This window comes from Phoca vitulina, unplaced genomic scaffold (genome assembly GCF_004348235.1).
Source record: "Phoca vitulina isolate PV1807 unplaced genomic scaffold, GSC_HSeal_1.0 scaffold72, whole genome shotgun sequence".
Classification (NCBI taxonomy): Eukaryota; Metazoa; Chordata; class Mammalia; order Carnivora; family Phocidae; genus Phoca; species Phoca vitulina.
The window spans coordinates 2773353-2798732 of record NW_022589775.1 but is presented as its reverse complement, the minus strand read 5'-3'; the positions used below and the strand labels follow the sequence as shown (position 1 = coordinate 2798732).

The 25380-nt window shown below is 36.1% G+C and overlaps 1 pseudogene; it reads left to right on the top strand.

Annotated features, from left to right (window-relative positions):
• The first annotated feature begins 11706 nt into the window (after positions 1 to 11706).
• Positions 11707 to 12281, top strand: LOC116624990 (annotated as a pseudogene).
• The last annotated feature ends 13099 nt before the right edge of the window (positions 12282 to 25380 follow it).

The following is a 25380-nucleotide window of genomic DNA, read 5'->3' as shown; positions in this document are numbered from 1 at the left end:
CACACAAGGAATAATTAATCCCACTTGACGAAAATCAAAACATCTTACAAAGTTGCATTTGAATTAGAATCTGAAGCAAGAGCATAAGCTTGAGATCAAGAAAAAAAGGGGGTGTCTGGGTGGCTCAGTTGTTAAGCATCTGCCTTTGGCTCAGGTCATGATCTCAGGATCCTGGGATCAAGCCCAGCATAGGGCTCCCTGCTCAGCGGGAAGCCTGCTTCTCCCTCTCCCACCCCCCCTGCTTGTGTTCCCATACTCGCTGTGTCTTTCTCTGTCAAAAAAATGGGTAAGATCTTAAAAAAAAAAAAAAAGAAAGAAAGAAGGAAAGAAAGAAAGAGAGAAAGAAAGAAAGAAAACAGAACAATATAAACAAAATTACAAAGCACTGATGAAATTGGGAAAGATCCAGAGACTGAGGGAGAGGCACATGAGAGGAATGAGCAGAAATGCAGCTGTAAAGCTGGGGCTTGGATTTTGGAAGGGATTGTCCACTCTATTGAATTTGGATTGAAGAGGATGAATAAGAAAAAAAAAATTGAAGAGGATGAGTAAAAAAAAAAAAAATTATCATAGGCTTTGTGACCCGATGGAGGTAGGATACAACATAATGAGCCAAAACAAAAATTCTATGGGGGATGGATGCATATTTGGGGAGAGGTGGAGAAGGGTTGGAAAAGACAGAAGATATCAAGGACATGGAGACAAGTCAGAAAATTTCTACCACAGTTCAGGTGAGCAAAGCCAGCACCTGGACTGGGGAATAAAATAAATAATAAATAAAAAGTTTAAAAGAAGAACAATCACTTAGAAGCATTAGACTCAGGTGATTCATTGTGAAAGGCTATTAACATGTAACTGGACATGTAGGTTAAATATTTTGGTTAAATATAGACAGCTTTCCTTTCATTCCTAACTATAAATTGTGAGACTGTTTGCCTGTGATTCTGAAAAGTCATCAGCAATTATAAGAACAGAACACTATCTACGGAAATGAACACTTCTCCTAGTTTAGCATTATTCAAATATGTCACGATTGTGTTCAACAAACCTAATATTGGATCAGCTGTGCTTCTGCAAGCAAAATGTAAATGATGAGCCTGGAACCAATAGCATTTTCTCGTGCATGGAATTATTTCCCAATTGATAATCCAGTGTGGACTGTTCAAGGACAACACAACAGCAAAATACTTTCATGCTGCATTGACAGATGACCTAGTGGCATAATGAATAGGAGGGTCCACTCAATAATACAAACACAGAAGTGAGATTTTTAAAGAAATATTCTTTAATCTTCCTTTTGTTGACAATCCCCTCTTTGGATTTAATTAAACTCCACATTGAACTTAAGCTAGATTTACTTGTTCATTCAGTCAGCAAGTATTGATTGAATGTCTACTGTCTGTCAAGTACTTTGTTCTATCAGAGACACCAATAAGAAGACGCATTCTGGTGAGAGGAGTCAGACAACATGAATTAATAGTTGCAATGCCCAAAGTGATGTGTATCTATAATGAAGAGCGTATAGCAACATAAGCAGGTAGGAAAGAGAAATGTCCAGGACTGGGTGAAAGGTCATTACTACCTAGAGGAAGAAATGCATTTACCCTTAAACTGAATCTTAAATGACATTGAGGAACGATTCGAGAAGCAGAAAGCAGAAGGAAGACTATTTTCAGAGGTAAAGAGGGATAAAGAGGTGTGATGAGTGAGAGGAAGAGCAAGGTTTTCTATGAATAGATTAAGAGAATCAGGGAGGGAGGGAGTGGACAGAGATGAGCCTGGAGTTCAGAGCATAGATTTCATTCTAAAAGTAATGACTTTGTGGGAGTGTTGCAGGGAGAGAGTAGGAAAAAATGAATCAGAATGTGTGTGTATCTCATCTTCTATATTTAATCCATGCAGTCCTCACAACATGTAGTCAACATGACGTGCCCATTTTGCAGAAGAGAAACCCTCGCTCAGGATGGTAGTAAATTGGCCATTGCCATGCAGATCATAATTACCAGCAGCAGAATGTGAACCTAGATATGTTTGCTCCAAAGTAAGAGGAAAAGGCAGGGAAAACCCAAACAAAACAGAATGTAATTGATGCGGAAATTATCAGCGGGTAGGAGGGTGAGGGGTGATAGAAGCAAAGGACAGGCTAACGCCCCTGCTTCCACCCTTCAAATTACCCTCAATATTCCTTTGTTCTGGCGTAAAATGGTTTTCTGAGATACGGTCAGTCTGAGGACTTTTCTTGGTATTAAATATGTCTAATCAGGATGTTTGAAAGGAAGTCAGGAGACATTTATCTTCATAATATACTCTCAAAGCCTAGAACTGTTGCTATGTTTACTTATATTACTATTACTGTTGATATTACAATAGCTATTATTAATAGTAGTAGTATTACCATTACTAATGCTAATACTGGAATTATGATTACAAGTATATTACAATTACAATTATGATTGCTAATAAGTAATGTCTAACCCTACCCCAGGTACTTTGAGAATAGGCCCACCGATACAGTAGTTTGCCCTCATTGAGGAGATCACATTGTAACAAAGGAATTTTGTAGAAAATTCATCTTTAAAACAAAAATGCAATAGCGGTGGACTAATTGTATACTCTTTCCCAGGAGCCACTCTAAAGAGAGCAATATTCATCTACATGTACACATTCTGGTGAATTATATTTTAAACTGGCCATTTATTTAAAGTTACCACAGAGAAAGTAATTTGTTACCAGATACCATTGTAACATCAGCCTTTGGATTATGCTTCTCTGGATATTATTTATTTTATTATTTAAATACTTCCTTTCTGTGTTTGTTTTTAAAATATTAGATTTTCTAAAGACTAGGTCAATCACATATTTTAAGTTAAACAGTTTGGTAATGTCTATAATTTTAAAATAAGAATAATACAAAAGTACAAAATAAAATCTGTAAAAGAATGTCCTAAGGATTAATATTCAAATAGCATATACACATTTTTAATTAAATGGGGTTTATATTATGCATACAATTTTATTTCAATTAATATTATATTTACTTAAGTTTGCCAAGCTTGCTTAAGCTTTTCTTTGAAAGCTTAGCTTTTAATGATGACATAATTTGCTCTCTTAAAGCATATCTAACCATTTTCCTGTTTCTGGACATTTAAGTTGTTTACAAAATATTTCCATAAAGCTGTGAAAATCACTATGGTACATAAATGTCTGTCCTGATCTCTGATGATTTTTGTATTCATATTTAATAAAAGTAAATAGTGGATAGAATATGACTATTTTAAAGGATCTTACATATATATTTTATTACCTATGTAATTACATATAATTGCATATATATTACATATATTATAATGTGCCCCTGTAATGAAAAAAATGTCAGTTTGATAAAAATGAAATAGCATTGTCTTGTTTTATCTCATTTATAAAGGTAAAACACTTTTTGGTAATTATCAATCCCTAGTGTCTTCTTTTGTAAATTGCCAGAAGGTAAATTGCAGATAGGCAGTGTAGCATATTGATTATAGACTTCGACTTGAGAGCCAGATGTCCTAGATTCAAATCCCTGCTCTGCTAGCAACTTATTCTGTGACTTTGAGCAAATTATTAGTCTCTTTGCATCTGAGGTTTGTGTTTTTGTTTTTGCTTTTTCCCCCCTAATGGGGGAGAAGAAAATATTGTATCTACATCATGGGGTTGAGATGATCGAAAGCTTTAATACACATAAAATACTTAGAACATGAATGGACACTTACTAAATGATCAATAAATGTTAGTTATTAGTATTATTAGATGTGCTTAATAGCCTTCATCTACTTTTCTGTTCATTAAGTCATTTTTCCACTTTGATTGAAATTATGTATTACAAATAACAAAATTTGTCCCACATATCTGTTGCAAAGATTTTGTTTGTTTGTTTGCCTTTTAAATAATGTTATTTGAGATCTCTAACACTTTACATTTCAAGCAGTCACATTCATTAAGAAAACAAGACTCATTTCTAACTCACTAATCTTTGTAGATGCTCTAAACTGCTTTCAAATCATATCCGACTTTTCCAAAAGACCGTGTCTACAAAGTATACAAGGCATGTAGGTAAAGTTTCAATGTGTTGACTTTGGGTGAAGTTACATTTTGGGGGGGATGTGGTTAAATTATTTATTTGTTTTTAGGGGTGAATTTTTTTTTTGAAACAACAAAGATTTAGGGTCATTTATAGTTCAGGCATAATCACTAGACTTACATGAAATGGACACTTCACTAAACTAAACAAATGGATTTGGTATGTTTTAGATAAGACAGTGCCATGTAAAATGATTTACTGACCAGTCAGAGGTCTCTTGGGGCACAACTTGGACCCACTCAGATTCCTCTGCCTTCTACTCACTTGTTTCTTCTAAGCTCCTGCAGTGGAGCCCAACTCTGAGGGTGATTGCCCAGCCCTTGCCACAGTGATTGACTAATAACTTGACTAGGCTGCAACCCTATGGCACCTTACCCCGTGGACACTGAACATTTCCCCCTTCCTCCTTCTGCCAGAATTGCTAGAGAAGGAACACCTAGAAGGCAAATCTGACCAATTGGATGTGGAAACCCACAGACTATATCCTCCTCCCTCTCTTTTCCCATTTGGGCTGCCATAACGGAATTACCATAAACTGGATGGCTTGTAAACAACAGAAATACATTTTTCACAGTTCTGGAGGCTGGAAGTCCAACATCAGGATGCCAGTGTGGTTGAGTTCTGGTGAGACCTCTCTTCCTAGTTGCAGATTGCTGACTTCTCACATGGCAGATCTTGGAGGGGGAAGAGAGCTCTCTCCTGACTCTTCCAAGGGCACTAATCCCATCATGGGGACCCTCCCCCGCCATGAACTCATCTAATCTTAATTACCTCATCTAATTACCTCCTAAAGGCCCCACCTCCTAATACCAACACATTGGGGAGTACAGTTTCAACATATTAATCTGGGAGGAACACACTTAGTCTGGAATATCCCCAGCCCCCCACAGACTGTCCTGAGAGACAGAACACCCTATAATTTCTTTGCCAATAGTTCTGATAGATCAAGACATTTGTCCCTAATCCAAGCAGTGGACAGCTGGTAGCATATCCTCCTTTGCTCTCCTTCCTTGCCTTTCTGTCCTTTACCCTCACCTTCACTCCCCTTTGATTGCACTCTCTAATAAAATAGCGGCACCCAAATTCATGCCTTGGGCTCTGATTTCAGAGAACCCAAGATACCAGTGAGCTAAAAAGAAAATCTTGACAGAACAAGAAATAGCATTCTCAGTATAATCCTATTTCAGCGAAATTATATGTTAATTATTTTGGTGTCCAAGTCACTGCCATACTTCTGTGATGTATGTAGTGTCTTTTGTCGAAATACAGCACCAAGTCATAGAATTAAAATAAGCAGAGAGTGTGACAACCTGAAATCCTCATTACAAAAGACATAAAGAGAAAGGGCACCTGGGTGGCTCAGTCGTTAAGCGTCTGCCTTCGGCTCAGGTCGTGATCCCGGGGTCCTGGAATCGAGCCCTGCATCCAGCTCCCTGCTCGGCGGGAAGCCTGCTTCTCCCTCTCCCACTCCCCCTGCTTGTGTTCCCTCTCTCACTGTGCCTCTCTCTGTCAAATAAATAAATAAAATCTTTAAAAAAAAAAGACATAAAGAGGTAAAATTATTAAAATAATGTCTTACAGGCTGGCTTGTCAGGTATGTACTCTCACAGACTGTTCTGTTTCGGTCTTCAGCAATGCTTCCAGTTTTTTTGTTTTGTATTGTTTTTCCTGTTTAGAAAAAAACTAAAATATAATTTTTTATACTTCTTAAGTAACCTAAACAGCCAAAAAAGCAATGAGTTCATGAAAACATGGGGACATAAGAGGGGCACCTGGGTGGCTCAGTCATTAGGCGTTTGCCTTCGGCTCAGGTCATGATCTCAGGGTCCTGGGATCGAGCCCCGCATCGGGCTCCCTGCTCAGCAGGAAGCCTGCTTCTCCCTCTCCCACTCCCCCTGCTTGTGTTCCCTCTCTCGCTGTGTCTCTCTGTCAAATAAATAAATACAATCTTAAAAAAAACAAACAAACATGGGAACATAAGATAATTAATTAAAAAATATAATTGCCCTTTGTTTTTAATAAAAGTAAGCTAATAAATCATTTTTACAATGACAAGAAATTTTTAAAATATACAATACAATTTTTTTACAATTTTTACAATATACAAGAAAGTATATATTCTTCTTAACTTAAGGTTTAAATAAAATATTCAGCTGAAAAAATAGAGAATACACCTTTTCTAAAAAGTTGTATAAAGAAGCGTACGAGAGAAAACATTTGGCCGAAAAATAATTCCATATACTATATTTCATCTTCAGGCTTTCATAGAATCATAAAAATTCAGGCTTTCCCCTGAAACGTTGCTCTGTAAGTTATATCTTCTGTGATGAATATTTGAAAAGGCTTGCTTTTCTTATAGCTAGTGATAGTCAATAAAAAATCATTAAGAGACTAGATATTTAAGAGAATTAAAGTAAGTGGAATTATAATGTTTAAGTCTAAAAGATTAGGATATTTCTCTGTAGTTAGGGATAGATGGGTGAAGCTGAAGCACAAGACAAGCTATTGCCCAAGGCAAGGGGAATAAGAATCAGAGAGCCGCTCACGAGCATTACAATACCTTTATTATAGTCTATGGTATTTTTCTTCTGTAGGAGGTATTGTAACATAACCTTTTTTCTGAAACACTGCTGTGTAGGGGGTGATTTTAGTGCGACAACAACAACAATAAAAGGGGGGGTATAATTACCATTGCAGGGCAACGTGACAAAGGAACTTTGAAGAAGTTATTGAAATTCATTGGCTCTCAGTTTCCTACTTTTTAAGACAAGGGTAAACAAAAACTAGCCCAGAGGAATTTCTGTACGATTGTAAAAAAAACAATATAACAACATTTATTAAGTTATCTGGTAATGGAAGAGTCCATACATGTGAATCTTCCACCCTCTTAAAGAAGAACCTCTCGGGTATGAAAGTGGTGTACACAGCATGGCTGGGGTTTCACTCACTGTATGTAGTAAGCACATCTGATCAGCAGGAGATTGAAATGAAACGACTCAGGCATTATGATAGTTTTACTGCTTCCTCCCTGTAGAGTGGGCTGTCTTAGACACTTCTTGTGTCTAGCCCCAACCCACATGGGTCACCTTTTCCTCCAGTCATTGCCGCAGCCAACAGCTTTGCACCCGTGTAATATGGCAGTACTTCCTCTCAGCTGCAATGCATGCCTTGCACCTTTGCCCTTAAGCAACCTGGGTTTATGGGAGAACTAATGCCCTGGGGCGGGGGGTGGGGGGCATCTTTGGTAAATGGAAACAGGTGTCCATCCGTGGGTTAATGTTCCCTAACTGCAGTGGGCAATATCGTGGATAATTCCCTGAGAGGACAAGTCTAAGGCACATTCTGAAGAGCATCTCAGATGTACCCGGCAGGACCCAAGTCCAGTTGCACACAGTGGTATCAGTTCAACCCAAGAATGTCTCCTGGCTTGGCTTTAACTCCTTCTCTCCTTTCACTTTCCCCAATCACAAGCCAACAAAAATTACCTGCATATAAGCCCTTATTTCAGGCTCTTCTTTGGGGCCAGTAGGATGGAGGAAATCCAGGGTAAAGAGAAGCCACTAAGGGATTAATTAAAACCTGTTTATAGGATGGTGACTCGTAGTATCCAAAAGAGAAAGAAACACAGTTACTTTGCCAACATTATAGTAATAGTAGTAAAAATTTTAATACATTTAAGATTTGCTAATTTCAGTAATTTAAACTAAAATTCAAATGGAACATTCAAGTTCATGAAAGCTACCGCTATTCTAAACAATTAAGGCAACTTATGTCCAAGTGGTCATCTTCTAAGAGTGAAAGCTATCTGTTGTTTTTCAATATATTCAAATGGAATGAAGCCAGGACATTGAGGAGTTATGGCATTTCCTTACTGCTTTGCTTGGCAGAAATTCCTAGTGCAATTTGAATTCACCTAACTGCAATTTATGCTTTATCTTTTACATAAATCATGTACAGAGTTTCAGAAGGACATGAACTATTGGAAAACACTGATGCCTTTCCCACAAAACTTTCAACATTACAGCTACTTGGTTTTCTTTTCCTTTCTCTCTAATTCTCAGGGGATAGGGGGATTTGAACAACTAACACTATGGATTGTATTTATACAGTCCCTCTTGTGTTTTTCCACAACAATAGAAGTATTTTCTTTTATCATTTTTGTTACAAGTCTCATTTAAAATTTTTTCCCCATTTTTGTCCTTCTGACCATATGTAATTAATGACCCAGAATACTTTTGAAAGCAGCTTCTGAGTATGAAGTCCTCCGACCATAGGACCCAGGAGTCACGTATGGGCAACTCCCAGTTTGCCATCATACTAGGTCGATGATGGGGAGACCTTCTGGAAGATGCGAAGTGTACAACCTTCATAGCCACTTCTCCCAGTATGCTTTCCACCTTCTCCATTCTATACGTCTTACCACAAAATAAAAATCACAAATCCTCAACTAGCACTTATTATGGCAGTCAATATTCTAGTCTTTACAAACCTCAGCTCCATGAATCTTCTTTAACCCCCTAGGAGGTTATAAAATGAAGGTAGAGAGTAATCAAAGAGCTTCCCAAGATTACACACTTAGTAAGTTCAGGAGTTTTTGGGATTCGCATCCCAGCTGTTCAGCCCTTAACCACTACAATATGTTTTCTCTTGGTGAAATCAAACTCCTTGCCACAGTAAGACACATGTAAATGCAGTGGCAAAATCAAAAGACCATGTAGCAGATACACAGAGAAGCCCCATTAAAGAGAAGCAACGGCAGTGCAGCCTCTATCCTAGAGTAACAATTGATGACTCTTTGAAATTTCCACAACATCATACGTGGATAAAGAGTGAGAATAATGGAAAGGATTCCCACACTGTGAAAATAGCATGGGAGGCTGGGATGCCAAGAAGATTGTTGACATTTTGATCCCTATGTTGACCTATACAACTGTGTCTATATATCAGCCATACCATGAAAGGCAGGCCACCCAAATTTGATGAGATTCTTATAAAATTTGACAAGAATATGGAGTAATTTTACAATTTATATTGTGAGGATTTGTAATATATCTCCTCCCCCATCTTAGAGTGAACTCTTATTTAATACAGAGTTAACTCTTATTTAATACACACTAGTGGTAGGATCCTATTGTTATATTCTGATGTTCTGCACGTGCAGAATGCATTTGGGATGTGGCTTTGCTACTACTGTTGAAGTTTGAAAGGACCACCCAATGTAAGTTTCAGCTATAAACAAAGTATAACTAAATTAAGTGGACTCACACTCTGCCAGACTCCTGGGTAGGTAGAGCTATTCAGTTAAAATGATAGAATAAAGAAACTCTTCCCTTCAAGTGAGTCATGTCTCATTAATAAATGAAAAAACATGTAAGAAAAATTTCAGATAAGGAATATAATCCTTTTAAGCCTCTTAAAGGAGAAAGCTTGGACTGGTACACTCTACCAAACAAAAGTCAATGTGGTGAAACCAAAGATAGACTGAGATAAAGTTCATTTTTTTAGTGTGTATCTGCCTAGTCCTTTAGTTAAATAAGAATTTGGTTTGAAATAAAAAAGAAATCAGTCACATAAGGATCGCAGGGGACACCAAGAAATTCCATCAAAGATTTTGGAAAATGGGGATAAGTTTTCTAGTTGTATTTATGTATACAAGTAGAAATAGTGATATAAATCAAGAAACATAGAAATGTATATATACATACGTGTATGTGTATATGTATGTGTGTCTGTGTACATATGTACATATGTATATGTAATTTTCACCTGAATAAAAATCTTAAATACACTTATAAAATAAATTTTCATTCATGGAATGTATGTTGTTCATTTTTCATTGTTTTATATATTATTTTAAATTATATTTACATACTACTTTGTTATATTTTGTATTCTATTTTAACTTGAAAATGCTTGATAATAGGATATTTGAGTATACAATTTCTCCTTTTTTTTTTTTAGGGTGGGGCAGAGGGAGAGAGAGAATCTCAAGCAGGCTTCACACCCAGTGCAGAGTCCAATGTGGGGCTTGATCCCACAACCCTGAGATTATGACCTGAGCCAAAGTCAAGAGTCAGATACTTAACTGACTGAGTCAGATGCTTAACTGACTGAGCCAGGCACCCCAAGTTACTCCTCTATTTTAAGCATGATTTTATAGCAGTAATTCTAAAGTATGTCTGCCCAACTACGTAATCACATAAAAGATAAACCAAAGGTTAATATCCTGCTCATTTTAAATATACATATATATACAATATACACATATAAAGTATATATATGCCAAATATTGACTTACTCAATATAGAGAAATATCTGAGATATTATACTAACAATAATAGAATTTAAATTGTGTTTTGAATTTGGAATAGAATGGTATTTTATAAGTGCATTCATTCTTTTCGTTTGACAAGTGTTTATTGAACACCTAGCCATATATAACATACAGTTTTAGAAAGGCTTGGAGATTCCAAACATTCAGACAAAGATACTGCTAGTTGGGATATAAAAGAAAAGAATATCCATGTCTCAAATAGTTATAAAACCAATTAAAAGACAATATATTTATCCATCTATATGTTATTGAACATCTACTCTGTGCTAGGCAAAGTTATAGACATTCTGTCAACAGCACTAAAAAAGCAGACAAAATCCCTTCTGTAATGGATATGAGATTTTTGTTGGAAAGACCAGAAAATAAACAAAATATATAAATAAAATGTGTAGTAGGTTATATGATAGTAAGTGCTATGGATAAGAAAATGGAGAAAGAGAGTCACAGAGAAAGGCGGTGGAATTTTCAATGGAGTCTTGGGGAAAGCCTTTTCCTTTTGAGTCAACTCTGTTGCTCTGATCAGAGTAGAATGCACTTTATAGGGACAGGGGAAAGAGCAGAGAGACCAGTTAAGAAACTATTGTAATAATTCAGGATATAGGTAATGATGACTTACACCAGGAGGTGCTGAGAATTTGTTGGATTCTAAATATGTTTTGAAAATGAAACCAATAGGATATATTAATGGATTCAATGGGAAGTATGAGAGATAGAGAAGTGAAAGCTAACTCCTGGTTTTTGGCCTAAATAATTAGAACAGAGTAGTCATTTTTAGTAGAACATTTTTTTTTTTAATGTTTAAGAAAAAAGAAAAAAAACAGAATGGTCAAAGGATAGAGAAGTGTGAGCCTGAGGGCATGAAAAGATAATAGTGATCCATTTATTTCTCCAGAGCCAGGACAGTCAATCTATTGATTGCTAGAATGAGGAGGTAACAATTTAGTAGGCACAGGGATAGGGGATTAAAAGATAAGCCGATTTTTTTTTTTTTTTTTTTTTTTTTTAGAGAATGAAAAGACTAGTCACGGACTGGGAGAAAATATTTGCAAAACATATCTGAAAAGGTTTTGTATCCAATATATGCAAAGAACTCTTAACATTCAATAATAAGAAAACAAACAACCTAGAAAAAGATCTGGACACCTCACTAAAAAGATACACAGGTGACAAAAAAAAAGCATATGAAAAGATGCTTGATTAAAATACGTCATTAGGCTTCCTTTCAGCCGGAACCGCCATCTTCCAGTGATTCGCCAAAATGACCAACACAAAGGGAAAGAGGAGAGGTACCCACTCTATGTTCTCTAGACCATTTAGAAAACATGGAGTTGTTCCTTTGGCCACATACATGCGAATCTGTAAGAAAGGTGATATTGTGGACATCAAGGGAATGGGCACTGTTCAAAAAGGAATGCCCCACAAATGTTACCATGGTAAAACTGGAAGAGTCTACAGTGTTAACTCAGCATGCTGTTGGCATTGTTGTAAACAAACAAGTTAAGGGCCAGATTCTTGCCAAGAGAATTAGTGTACACATTGAGCATATTAAACACTCAAAAGAGCCGAGATAGCTTCCTGAAACGTGTGAAGGAAAATGATCAGAAAAAGAAGGAAGCCAAAGAGAAAGGTACTTGGGTTCAACTAAAGCGCCAGCCTGCCCCACCCAGAGAAGCACACTTTGTGAGAACTAATGGAAAAGAGCCCGAACTGCTGGAACCCATTCCCTATGAATTCATGGAATGATAAATGTAAAGAAAATAAAAGACCTCAAGACTATAACAACAACAACAAAAAATAATAAAAAAATAAAATAAAATAAAATAAAATAAAATAAAATAAAATACGTCATTAAGAAATTATGGATTAAAACAATACACCATTCTACAACAAAATTCAAAACAGAATTTAGATTCTGTTATTATTAGTCTGATATCTTCGATATCTTTTTATATCAAGTAAATCAACATCATTTGTCATTAAAAAATTGGTGATGGGTATTAAAGAGGGCACATACTGAATGGAGCACTGGGTGTTATAAGCAAACAATGAATCATGGAACCCTACATCAAAAACTAATGATGTAATGTATGGTGATTAACATAACATAATAAAATTTAAAAAATAAAAAAAAACAGTTTTTGTTTCCACCTTTCCCCTTTATAATTCTTTATGTAATTTTTGAAATAAATTTAATAACAATAATGAAATTTTTAAATAAAATAAGTATAATAATATATTTTTACAAAAAAAATGCAAATTAAAACAATAGTGCAATGCTACTACATGTCTTTTAGAAAGACTAAAATTTTAAGAGACTGGCAACACGAAATATTGGCAAGGATGCAAAGCAATAAGAATTCTCATTCATTGCCAGTGGTAATTTAAAATGGGACTACCATTTTGGAAGACAGTTCTTACCAGACAAAATATAGTCTTACTATACTATCTAAAATCTGTGTTTGTGTCTTTACCCAATTGAGTTGAAAATTTATGTCAACACAAAAACCTCCACACAAATGTTGATAGCAAGTCTACTCATGATTGCCCCCAAACTGGGTGCAACCAAGATGCCTTTCATAGGTGAGTGAATAAACTAACTTTGGTATACCCATACAATGAAATATCATTCAGTGATAAAAAGAAAGAAGCATCAAGCCGTGAAACGGCATGAAATAAACTTAAATGCATATTGTTAAGTGAAAAAAGCCATTCTAAAAGATACTCTATGATTCCAATTGTGTGGTATTCCAGAAAAGGCAAAGATAAAGAGACCATTAAAAGAACAGTGGTTTCCCAGTCTCCAGGGAAAAGGAAGAAAGAACATGTAGACAAAGCACAGAAGATTTTGAGGGTAGTGAAACTATGTTGTGTGATACTGTAATGGTGGATATATGACATGCATTTGTCAATATCCATTGAACTATGAAACATACAGAGTGAGCCTTAATATAAACTATGGTTATCAGACTTTAGTTAATAATGTATCAATATTGGTTCATTAATTAATCCAAATATGCCAAATAATGCAAGATATTATAAGGGGAACTGTTGGGGATTGAGTTATATGAGAAATCTCCAAACCATCTGCACAATTTTTCTGCAAATCTACAAATGTTCTAAAAGATAAAGTTTATCAATTAAAAAAAAAAACAGATTTTTGATGTGTATAATTAACCTGAGATTTCTAGCAATAACTGAACTACCAGAAGCCAAAAAAATAAATTTTAAATAAATATTTGAGAGCCATTTACATACAGCTATTAAATAAAGCCAAGAAATTTGAAAAGATTTTCAACACAAAGTCCAAAAAAATAAAACATCAAAAATAGATCTTCTGTATCATTTTCCCCCCCTAAACTTGCCCAATAACTACTTGGGGCAGTGGTACTTGTTAAAAATATCTATTTCCAGGTCTTGTCCAAGACCCATTGTATCCATGCATCTGGGGGACTGGCCTAGGAAGTTTTATTTTCAGCCAGAAGTAGCATTTTGTCTTCAGGCAAGATGGCAAACTATCACTCTACACATGCCCTGAAGAGCGAGCAAGATGAAATAGAAAAAGGCATTGATAGTATAGAAGTGGAAAACTGAGGAAAAATAAAGGTAGTCCTACCGAATGTATTTATTGAAAATGAGGTGGAACAGAGTCTCTATGCTTAGACTTCATCAGGACAGAGAGAACGTGAAGAAGCCTGGAAGCTTCCAATGACAGTTGGAAGTAGAAGTAGGTGGATTAGGAATGTAAGTAGAGGAAAAGAAGAGACTCTACCTCCCAAGACACTGAGGAGAAGATATGGACAAATTCTGAAGTGGGGTGAAGGGAAGCCTCTCTTTTTTATTTATCTTATTTGTAGAAGGCCACAAGTTGCTGAGCGGGGCTGGGTGGTATAGAGGGCTTGCCAAGAGAGGAGGAAATATGGAATTTGTTCTGAGAGTCGTTTCTCAGCCGTAAGAACCTAGATGACTCTGAACAAGAAAAAAAAAAAAAGTGGAATGGGACTGTTGGACTATCTCTGTAATTTGACTCTTGTCTCTGCCTCCCGTATACAAGAGACAGGAGTGAGGATATCTAAGAAGGTTATGATAAAAGCACACACCATGAAATTGGTTTAAAGGGTTGAGCAGCTTTATTAATACAGTACTTTTGCATAGGAGCCGATTTTGCATGGACTGAAGAGAAAGAAGGAATAGATAAGTTACTGAAAGCTTTGATGGAAGCAAAAATAAGTTCTTTAAAAGCAGGAGAGAGAAAGACGTGAGAATGGGAAGGCATTGTTGGAAGGGATTTGCCACTTCCATTTTTTTATAAGGTTTATTTATTTATTTTATTTTATTTATTTTTTTTAATTTATTTTTTATTTTTATTTATTTATTTGACAGAGAGAGACACAGCGAGAGAGGGAACACAAGCAGGGGAGTGGGAGAGGGAGAAGCAGGTTTCCCGCTGAGCGGGGAGCCCGATGTGGGGCTCGATCCCAGGACCCTGAGATCATGACCTGAGCCAAAGGCAGACGCCTAACGACTGAGCCACCCAGGCGCCCTTTATTTATTTACTTTAGAGAGAGATAGAGTGTGTGGGGGAGGGACAGATAGAGAAGGTGAGAGAGAATCTCAAGCAGACTCCCCGCTGAACAGGGAGCCTGACGTGGGGCTCAATCCCATGACTATGAGATCATGACCTGAGCCCAAATCAAGAGTCGGACACTTAATCAACTGAGCCACCCAGGCACACCTGCCACTTCCATTTTGCTTAAGACCCACCCAACCCCAGGGAATATTAACATGTTTCAAATAGGTGCATCCTCACCTGTGCTCTGAATCAAAGTGAACCAAATCCTGCAGTATATTAGGACCTCTTTTCCCGTTAGACAACAAGACGGTGTTCCCAAATTTTACGTACTTTTTCTGTGGAAGTGTAGACCAGACTCCTGGGTATCTAAAACAGCATCAACCTGCAACCTCCCTATTGAACCGCACCATTTGTGACCTCTTCTGCCTAGAGGGCTTTCTACCTATGTCCCCTGGTCCTCTAACAGTTCTCTGGCAGAGTTGAGCCCTGAACCACCACCTAATTTCTGCCCAGCCACCTCCCCAAGGGAGGACCTGCTTCTGCTTCCTTCCCATCACAGTGGATGTACAGCCCTGATTTCCAACTAAAACACAGATTCTACTGCATCCATCTTTGCTATCCACCACCATGCTTTGCTGCCAAACTCTACATCAGGTTCCTTAGATATTAATAACTAAATATGAAGGAAGTCTCTCAATTTCCTTTGGACTTAATCCTTTTTATATACAGCTCTTTCCTTGGGGCGCCTGGGTGGGCTCAGTCGTTAAGCATCTGCCTTCAGCTCAGGTCATGATCCCGGGGTCCTGGGATCGAGCCCCGCATCGGGCTCCCTGCTCGGCGGGAGGCCTGCTTCTCCCTCTTCCACACCCTTTGCTTGTGTTCCCTCTCTTAACAGCAAATTTCTGTTCTCAGTGACCACATATTTTCAGTGAGAGGAAGCACAAAGCAAACAAGATATATGATGACACAGCACAATCAGTGTTGTAAAGAAAATTAGAGGTGGGTATAAGGAATAAGAAGTCCTGTGGGTGGGGAGCTATTATATTAAGTAGCATGATCAAAAAATGATAAAATAACATTTGAGCAGAAATCTAAAGAAAGTAAGGGAGTTAGCCTTTTTATTTAAATTCCTAACAGAGCTCATCGTTCAAATAATTGAGTAAAAGAGTTCTAAGAGAAGACAAAATATAGTCTGTAGTCCTGCCTGTAGGGGAATGCAGATGATTGCAGGAGCTTAAAAGGTTTGGAAATAAAGAAAAGCAATGGATTTTGAAGTCTCTCAAGTTGATAGCAGATAAGCCATGGGAAGAAGATGGAGAACCGGTACTAAGGTCATCACTCAATTTGGAAACAACTCTGGAGGTCAAATGTGTGACATGAGTTCCTTGTATAAAGAAATTATTTGTCATTATACTTTTATTAGTATAAATGTACATTTTGGATGGAAGTATGAGTTCACAATCAATATAATTCACTTCTATTAACCTAAAACAACTGGACCGTCAACTGGTCCTTCTAGTTCAACCAGCATAACTAGTTTTTTGAGTAAATAATGAGATTCTGGTCAGCAATCCCACATACAGATGTTCGAATTATCTCCTGCACAAAAGTACCATATCTAAGGGGCTGCTGTTCCCATTGAAAACTTATTCTCATTCTGAAAATGTGAGGCCAGAGGCCGAGATTCCAGGCCTGCTGGCTAAGTCACAGCTTAGCCCAACAGAGCCCTACATCATAAATCCCCACGGGCACACACCCAGCCATGCACACAGTTGAGGGCGCCCACTGGCTCACAAGGGTGTGCAAGGTTGCTTGCTGACCTTGCTCCTAGCATTCACGGAAATCCCTTCTCTAGCATCTCTGCTGCTTTAGCCTGACATAAACCTAACACTGTCACCCCAAATGGAGGGCAGGAGTGTGTACATGACAAGCTGTGTTCATGATGCTGGTTGTGTGTACGCTCCGTCTAGACCATGTGGGAGGGTACTAGAGTATATAAAGGCCCTATGCCCCAGAGCCAGGACTACTGCCCAGTAGCAAAGGTACCTGAAGGGAAGCAGCATTCTAAAAGACAGTTTAATACTTTATTTAACATTAAACTTATATTTTAGTATTATATATCTAGTATTTTTCAGCAAGTTGTCATTTGAATCAATCTATATATTGGCATAATTATTTATTTTTTTCTTTTCTTTGGAATCAACTGACAGTGCAGAATTCCTTTATCTGAGAGAATTTGCAATATCATTAATCATTCCATTTGAATCTTATAGCAATCACATGAAATAAATGCAAGCATAAATACAAGCATAATCCTCTTTTTACATATATACATACATACATAAAGCAAGCTTTAAGTTCAGTGATATGTGCCCCAGATCATGAAGTTTGTATTTGATGGAGTCAGAATTTGAATCCAGATAACTGGGTTTGTAGAGCCCAAGTGTTTAACCACATAGGCAATCTGACCATGTAGACGCCATCCCATAAGAGCAAGCCTATTGCACAATGCACTTGCAGACTACATGTCAACTGCAATTAACCGTGCTTTAAGATGTTTCAAAACAGCAAATCTATGTCAAAATGGCTGGTCTTCATTGGTAAACATTAGATGAGTTGAGTGATGATGTTCCTTTTACTTCAATGCAGACTAAATCAAATGCAACTCTCCACTTATGCTGAAAATCACAATATTTTAATTAGTACTGCTGGATCTTAAATCCAAAAACTTCTTAACCTTGCAGGCAATAATTTATAGATATGTTCCCTTCCCCCTAATAAACCCATATTTGGCTTTCAAAATAGCATGACATACTTAAATAATTTTACTGCCAAAGTCTTGAAAAGAATATTGTGATACACATACATAGTATTCACTAGTTTTTATTTCAGTAGACATGTGGGAATCCACCAGATATTTGCTTGAAGAAAGAAGCTTTTGATATGAAACCCCTTTCCCTCAACATATTAGATTCTTGATTTAATGCCTGAAGTAGTAAACCATAAAGGAATATAAAAAGCAGAGAGAAAGTAAGTTCATTGTTATAGAGAATTAAGCATATATATGTAATGTTATTTTTACAAGGCATAAAAAATGTTCATAAAATGCATTCTGTCACCCACACTTCTCAAAGTCCTAGAAAAGTGCAATGCTGCAATATTTTTATATTTCTCAAATATAGATTCTTTTGGAATTTAAGTATCAAACAGAAGAAATTACATCACCTAATCCTTCCTCTCAGATTTTTATTTCTTTACCTAGTAAAATAGAAGTTATTTCCAACTTTAAAACCTGAATTATTTTCAAGCCCAGCTGTTAAAGATTATAGGTAAACTCCTGTAAAACCAGCTTATATTGGTTTTATGTTGGCAACCTGAGTTGACAGAAATAATATAACACATTTTTGGATTTACAGTGCAAAACACAAACTGGATTATAGTGGTACACAGAGGTATAATAAATATTAATGGGTAACCTCTCATTTTCTAAGTCTTTAGCTATTTAACAATGTTATCTACCTACTTATAATTGTTTGGTAAATCACACACATAAAAGAATGGGTGCAAAAGCAGTTCATTTGAATTATTTCAGGCTTAGTGGTGAAAAACAAGCCACCCTATGTATTTTAAGCAGATGTAAGTAATAAAGTGACTTGGGTACTTACAAATCTTTGAAAGGGCTGGAGTATTTACCCTGCTTAGGGCTCCCAGAAATGACTCTCAGAGCATAGAACTGACTCTTCGTGGAGCAACCACTTAGCCACAGTCTGGACACCACTGAACAGCACGTTCAGTATGATCACTCACATGCCGTCACGGTACCAATCCAGGGATCTGGGACTCGGACTCAGGAAAATGCCTCAAATCTAGGTAAAGAATCTAGTTCACTTCTAAACCCCTACTTACACAGATACCTGGGAAATGTAAATGCTAATTTTCTAGTCCTTGGAAATAGATGTTGAGTTGGAATCCAACATTGAGTGCAGCTTTAAGGTCTAGTTTTGGGACTGAATTATGAATATAATTTTTTTATTTTTAAAATTTTTTAAAAAGATGTTATTTCTTTATTTGACAGGGAGAAAGAGAGCACAAGCTGGGAAAGTGGGGAGGCAGAGGGAGAGGGAGAAGCAGGTTCCCTGCTGAGCATCATGACCTGAACCAAAGGCAGACACTTAACCGCCTGAGCTACCCAGGTGCCCCAGAATATTAATATTTTTTTAAATGTAAACTAAACAAAATCATAGTTATGGGTACCCACCAATAAACAAATAATAAAACCCCTGGAATTGATGCCTTAATATTATCTCTTACTAAACTCAACAGTTTTGTGGCTCTATTAAATCGGCAACTCTAAACATGTTTATCAGCCATTTCTAGTACCCCAGAGCATAGATTTAAAAATTCACAAGGGGCAACGAGGGTCAGTTGTTATGCAAAGGCCAAAAGATTGTTGGCAACCTGTAAATAATTCCAGTGGCTACTGAACCTGTAGACGCAAGAAGTAGAGAAGACCCTGCCTCAGCGTCTACATAAAAAGTCACATTCAACGTAGACTTTGATGGTGAGAAATCATAAAGGGAATAATAACCAAACAGATAAGCAAAACAAATGATGTAAAATGACAATTTCACTATGGAAATTCTCATTCAATCTATCAATGAGAATTGTTAACATTGCACTAAGATAGCAAGCCTAGCACATTCTAGGTGGCTTGTCAGAAAAACAAAGCATAAAACACAGTCAATGTGCTGAGTTTAATGTCTCGTAACATTCGGAAAGTGACAAATTTCTAAGAAAAGATACAAAGTAATAAGTCTATCATAAACTCATTATAATAATAATCTTTGCTTTCTTAATTAGAATGTTAAGTGTGTTATTTTTAACGGGGCTATTTCCAGTAAAATTCAATAAAATTATACCAGTTACATAGTCTGTGATAGGATTATTTTAGTGACCTCTCATAAGGTTGTATGAAGACAGGAGGCACAAAGACCTATTTTGATGTTTTTTCTTATTTATCTTCTTCAGAAATTCTCATAAATATTTTTAGAATTTCCATTTGGGCTCTTATGGTGTTTTTGTTTCTTTGCTTTTATTTTTGTTTTTCTGCTTACCCCTTGCTCTATTATACAACAAAACTAAACATATATTTGGAATAGAATGTCTCGATGTATATTTTTAATCTGCATCAGCAAACTGGTCAATAGTTTCAAGTGCCGAGAGGATTTTTTTCCTAGCACGTTATTCAGTTCACATGTGTGGTCAAATGATCCAAAACTTCCTGATGTCCACAACGGTCCACTCAGCAAATACATCTGATATCTTAAATGAAAACACTGTTTTGTCCAAATTCTACAGTCTTGGATATACCCAGTACAGCTGATGAGCAGTGAAAATTGGAGAGTAGCATTGTTGAATATTGCAGCTTGGCTAGAAATCTGAGTCTGGAACTGCCATTTATTTTAATTTCAGTGACAAAATTAACAATCAGAAAATGTCAGTTTTGTAAAATAACTCATCTCATTGAAAAAGCAAAAGAAAACAAAAAGCATAAATGGTATTTTAAACTAGAAAACACAATAAGCATATTTGTGTAACTAGTCCTTATTGTCCAAGAACTACAAGACATTTGTCAAGACAGCTGAGTGGGCCCATTAACGACCATCTTGTCAACTAATCCTGTAGTAGGGAAAAACACTGTTAAAAAGCTCATTTCCTTATCTCTGTGGAAAATGAAGTCAATGGACTTGGCTGTAAGCATATGAATAAAAATAACTACCATTTATCAAGTGCCCACCATTTATATTGTGCTATAAATATGTTTTAGTAAGCGTTTACTACAATGTTACAAGACTGGCCTTATCATACTCACTTTGCAGATGAAGAACCCATAGTGGAGCCAAGCTAAGCAGCCAAGCTGGTGTGTTCTCTCGAGGAGAACACACCAATGATGTCACGGCCAGAATGTGACCTACATACATCTGGGTGGCTCAGAAGTTTGTTCACCATATGCAGCTCCCTTTTAAGTTTGTATTCTAATGATACCACTCCAAAATGAAGGCCTTACCATGTACCTTTTCAAATGCTGCTAATTTGTCCCCCAAAATAACACAAGTCAAAGTTGCCTCAGGACTCCCAGATAACTTCCAGTCAGAAAATGTCCCCTTCTGGCTTTACAATAAAATAAAACAAAATGAAATTTAAGTTAAAGTAAATTAAAATTAAAATGTGAAAGGCCATTAAAATAATTATTTAGAAAATAAGGTAGAAAACCAAGGCAAACCCTAAAACTGGAAAGACTAAGAGTTTGAAGCTGCATAGGAAAAAAAGTGACACCTAAATCCAGTGTGACAGTTAAAGTTTTTCAGCATTGATTTGACACAGGTACTGACCACTGACCAATCAGAACGATTCATGGACTTAAGACATTACTAGAAGTAGACTGGCGGAACACAATAAATGAAAAGGTTCTTGGGCTCTAACTTGGTTCTTCCCCTTGTTTCAGGATTGTGTGACTTTGAACATTTTAGTGAACCCATTGATCTTCAGTTTACTCACATCTAAAATAGGGAAAATAAAACCATGCCCAATATATTCCTATAGAGATGTCTTGACAGTTTCATGAACTAGTACAGGTCAGGTGCTTGCACAGACTCTCTCATATCATGCTAGCTCCTACTATTATTATTACGGGAGAGTAATAGAAAGATTTAGTAAACAAAATTAGGAATAAAGTTTTGAGAGCCCTAATAAATATGTAAAATAGAGTAATGACCATAGCACAGTAAATAAAAGTAACAACACTACTAATATTAATATATACAACTAAAATTAGTAACATTAGGCCTGTTGGCATAACTTCTCTATCTCCCTTCCTCATTCAAGATCCTTCAGGATCTCTATCTCTACAAGTTTCCATGCAGTATTTGAAAATTTGTTTTACTTGGGTTGTGAATAATACATTGATAGAAGAAGGCATTTCTCCCTTGTTTCTTTCCCTTTAACTGATGATTCAATGCTTTTCAAAATAAATGATTCAAACTAATCTCCTTGGCCTTTCAGTTTCATAATCCCACATCCTCTTTTCTGAATTCTGTCATGATCCCAGAGATTCTAAGAAGCTTATATGCTTAACAAGAAAAATAAATATTTGTGTTAAGTGCCTATCATTTATATTATGCTATAAATAGGCTGTAGCAAGTCTTTACAACAACACTGCAAGATTGACCTTATCATGAACATTTGGCAGATGAAGAATTTTGCAGATGAACAATCGTCTGGTAATGCCAAGGATGAAATATTTAGAGAAATGGGTGGTCTTTGGAGACAAACCAAGGGTCGTCACCAAAATTAGTCTTAGCTGTGCCACTTGCTAGTTGAGGCAAGTTCTTCAATCTCTTGTGTCTCTTTCATCAATAAAATTCACAGTCTTGGCCCCACCCATGGAATGCTGTGACTTCCTTTAAGAAGGCATACTAACTCTCTTCCTCACTTTACAGCTAACAAAATTAGAATTCGAATCCAAGTTCCAAATACACTTCCCAAAACTTGCGGATAATACCTTGATTTTTTTATGTGCCATCTGTTTTATCTCCCTTCTAGGATTACCAGATTGAGCAAATATAAATACGGGATACTCAGTTTAATTTGCACTTCAGACAAACAATGATTTTTTTCAGTATAAGTACTCCCAAATATTGCATGGAAGATACCTAAAAAAAGCTTATCTGAAATTCACATTTAACTGATCATCCTGTATTTTATTTGGCAAGATTCCTTCATTTTTTTTCTAATTATTCCAAAGAAGAATAATTTGAAATTTGGTGTGCATTATTATTTTGTTAAAAATTGGGATTGAAAAAATGAAAAATTCTATTGCTATGAAGTCAAATGTTACAACAAAAAATATCCACTAAATTGGGTGAGACTGACTTTAAATCATATACCATGAAATTTTATTTATTTACTTAAGTCTACAGAGTATAGCATTCTCCCTTTCCTTACCCTCACAAAAGAGAAATACTTTAAAATGTTAATGAAAGCAAAAATTATTTTTTAAAGTAACCTTTCAAATAATTGATTGCAGACACTGATTTTATTTTTACCAAATACATCAGTTGAGTTTGTCAGATTATTTTATTTGATGTTTGAGTTATTTATTTATTTTTTTTTAGTGAGGGAGAATGACAGGATTTGATAGCACAATGCCAAACATTCAACAACAGGGAGACCGTCCTGCCAAAGAAGCTACATTTCTCCTAGTCCTTGAGTACCTGAACTGCTTTTCTGAACTATTTCTAAAAAATAGCCCCATTTTGGAGCTATCTTAAGCAACAATACATGGGAATTATGTCCATAGACTTTAAGGCACACAATTAAATCATTCAAAGAACTTGATTAGCATTCAATGTTATAAATAGAAAGTATGTTTATTACTAAATTACCCTGGAAGGTAGAGGTGAGAGTTAATCAGTAGTCTGGAGCCAAAGAGCTGGCCAAGGGGGCAGAGATGTTTGGCATCTGGCAACCCTCTCTGGGGATTTCCACAGACTTAGCCAAAGATTGCTTTTCATGGAGCAAGACAGAAAATGAGGCCCAACTATTGGTCTTTGAAGGTTAAAGGTATATGGAATCTTATAAACAGAGAAGCCTTCCCTGCAAAGAAAGCAATCTTTGTTAATATATGCAGTGGCCGTGCTCATCCAACCACTAATAAATATAGTAACAGGAAGGTGGATGGGTGGTATAGGTGATTAGTTATTTGCATGAAAGTTTGTTGTCTGTCTTCCTATGTGTTCTTAAACTTCTATACATGGTTTACACCAGTAAAACAATATATATTTCTTATAGTCATCTTACTCTATCCGAGTTCCAGCTTCTACAACCTACACGATGGAAGAACCTATCTTACATGGATATTAGGAGATTAAAGGAAGTACTGTTTCTGAGGTGCTAGCATGGGGCCCAACACATGGGAGGCACTCCATGTTGGATTCCCCTCTTCTTTCGATTTCTATCACTTATTTGCTCTGTGAACTTGATCAAGTCACTTCAGTTTTATAATTCTTAGTTTTATCATAAGGACTGGAAGCAAATTTTCTCTTAGGACCTTTCAGATTCAAATACTTTATTATGAAGGCAGAGGGAATCTTGAGAAGATAAGTACTCTACTTGTGAATTCACTGCCATAAGTAAAATTCCATTCCATTGCAAAACCCCAAATTATCATTATGCGAAGTTTAATGATTTTCACTGAAACAAGTATTAAAATAAGACATGAAACATTTGGGTTTAGAAATACAAAGAGAAAGACATATGACAAAAGTGGTATTTATTTTGCTCACACATTCCTCTAATATAAACAAAAGAAATAAAGTTCTGTAATTACCTAATTTTTCCTCTGGTTGCAGATTTACAGAAAGACATTTCAGTAAAAAGAATGTGTAAGGGGGAAAATTGTTGAATTACTCACATCATAGCTATGAGGCCTATAAACTCTAAGCAGAACTTAGAAAAGCAAGTTGTTTCATTTAATATATGAAAATCAAAACAACAAAAGTCAGACCAAATACCAATAAAATATATCAAAATCTAACTCAGTAGCTCAAAACTAATAATTTGTATAGTCTAACATGCAAAAAAGTTTTAAATAATTTCAATATTTTATTGCATATATTTTGTGTAAAAGTGACTAGTAAGAACAAATGATAAAAATAACTTATCAAGTAATGACTTAGTACAACTGAAAGAGTGTATCAAAAATGGACCATAATCCAAACTATGAATTTACCTAATTTACTTTACAAAGGTGAAGCCACTCCTTTAATTTTTATATTAATTTAGTTATCCATAAACATACCTACTTATTCTTTCTTGACTAATGTGATTCTACTATTTTGGAGCTTAACAAATTTACTCTTTAAAGCTGTTTAAAATGGAAAATCACCATATAATTTCAAAAGCTATGCAATAGTGTCATAAAACTACTATATGCTCCTTTCCATATGATTTTCAATGTAAGTGTTTTTTAAAGGCTATTTCAGAAGTCATTAAAATAAATAAGACCTGAGCACTTTATTCCCTATGTAGGACTATTAAACCTTACTCAAACTTTTCCAAATGAAACATTGAGCACTTCATACACTGTAAAGCTTTTAATCATTTAAAATTGCATGCATTTGATTACTTGTTTATTTTACTTCATTTTATTATATACTATTTTCATTATTTGTATAATAGATAATGGAGAGAAAAATAAAATTATTTGCTAAGAATAATATTTTTTCCTGGGGTGCCTGGGTGGCTCAGTCCGTTAAGCATCCAACTCTTAGTCTCAGGTCATGATCTCAGGGTTCCGGG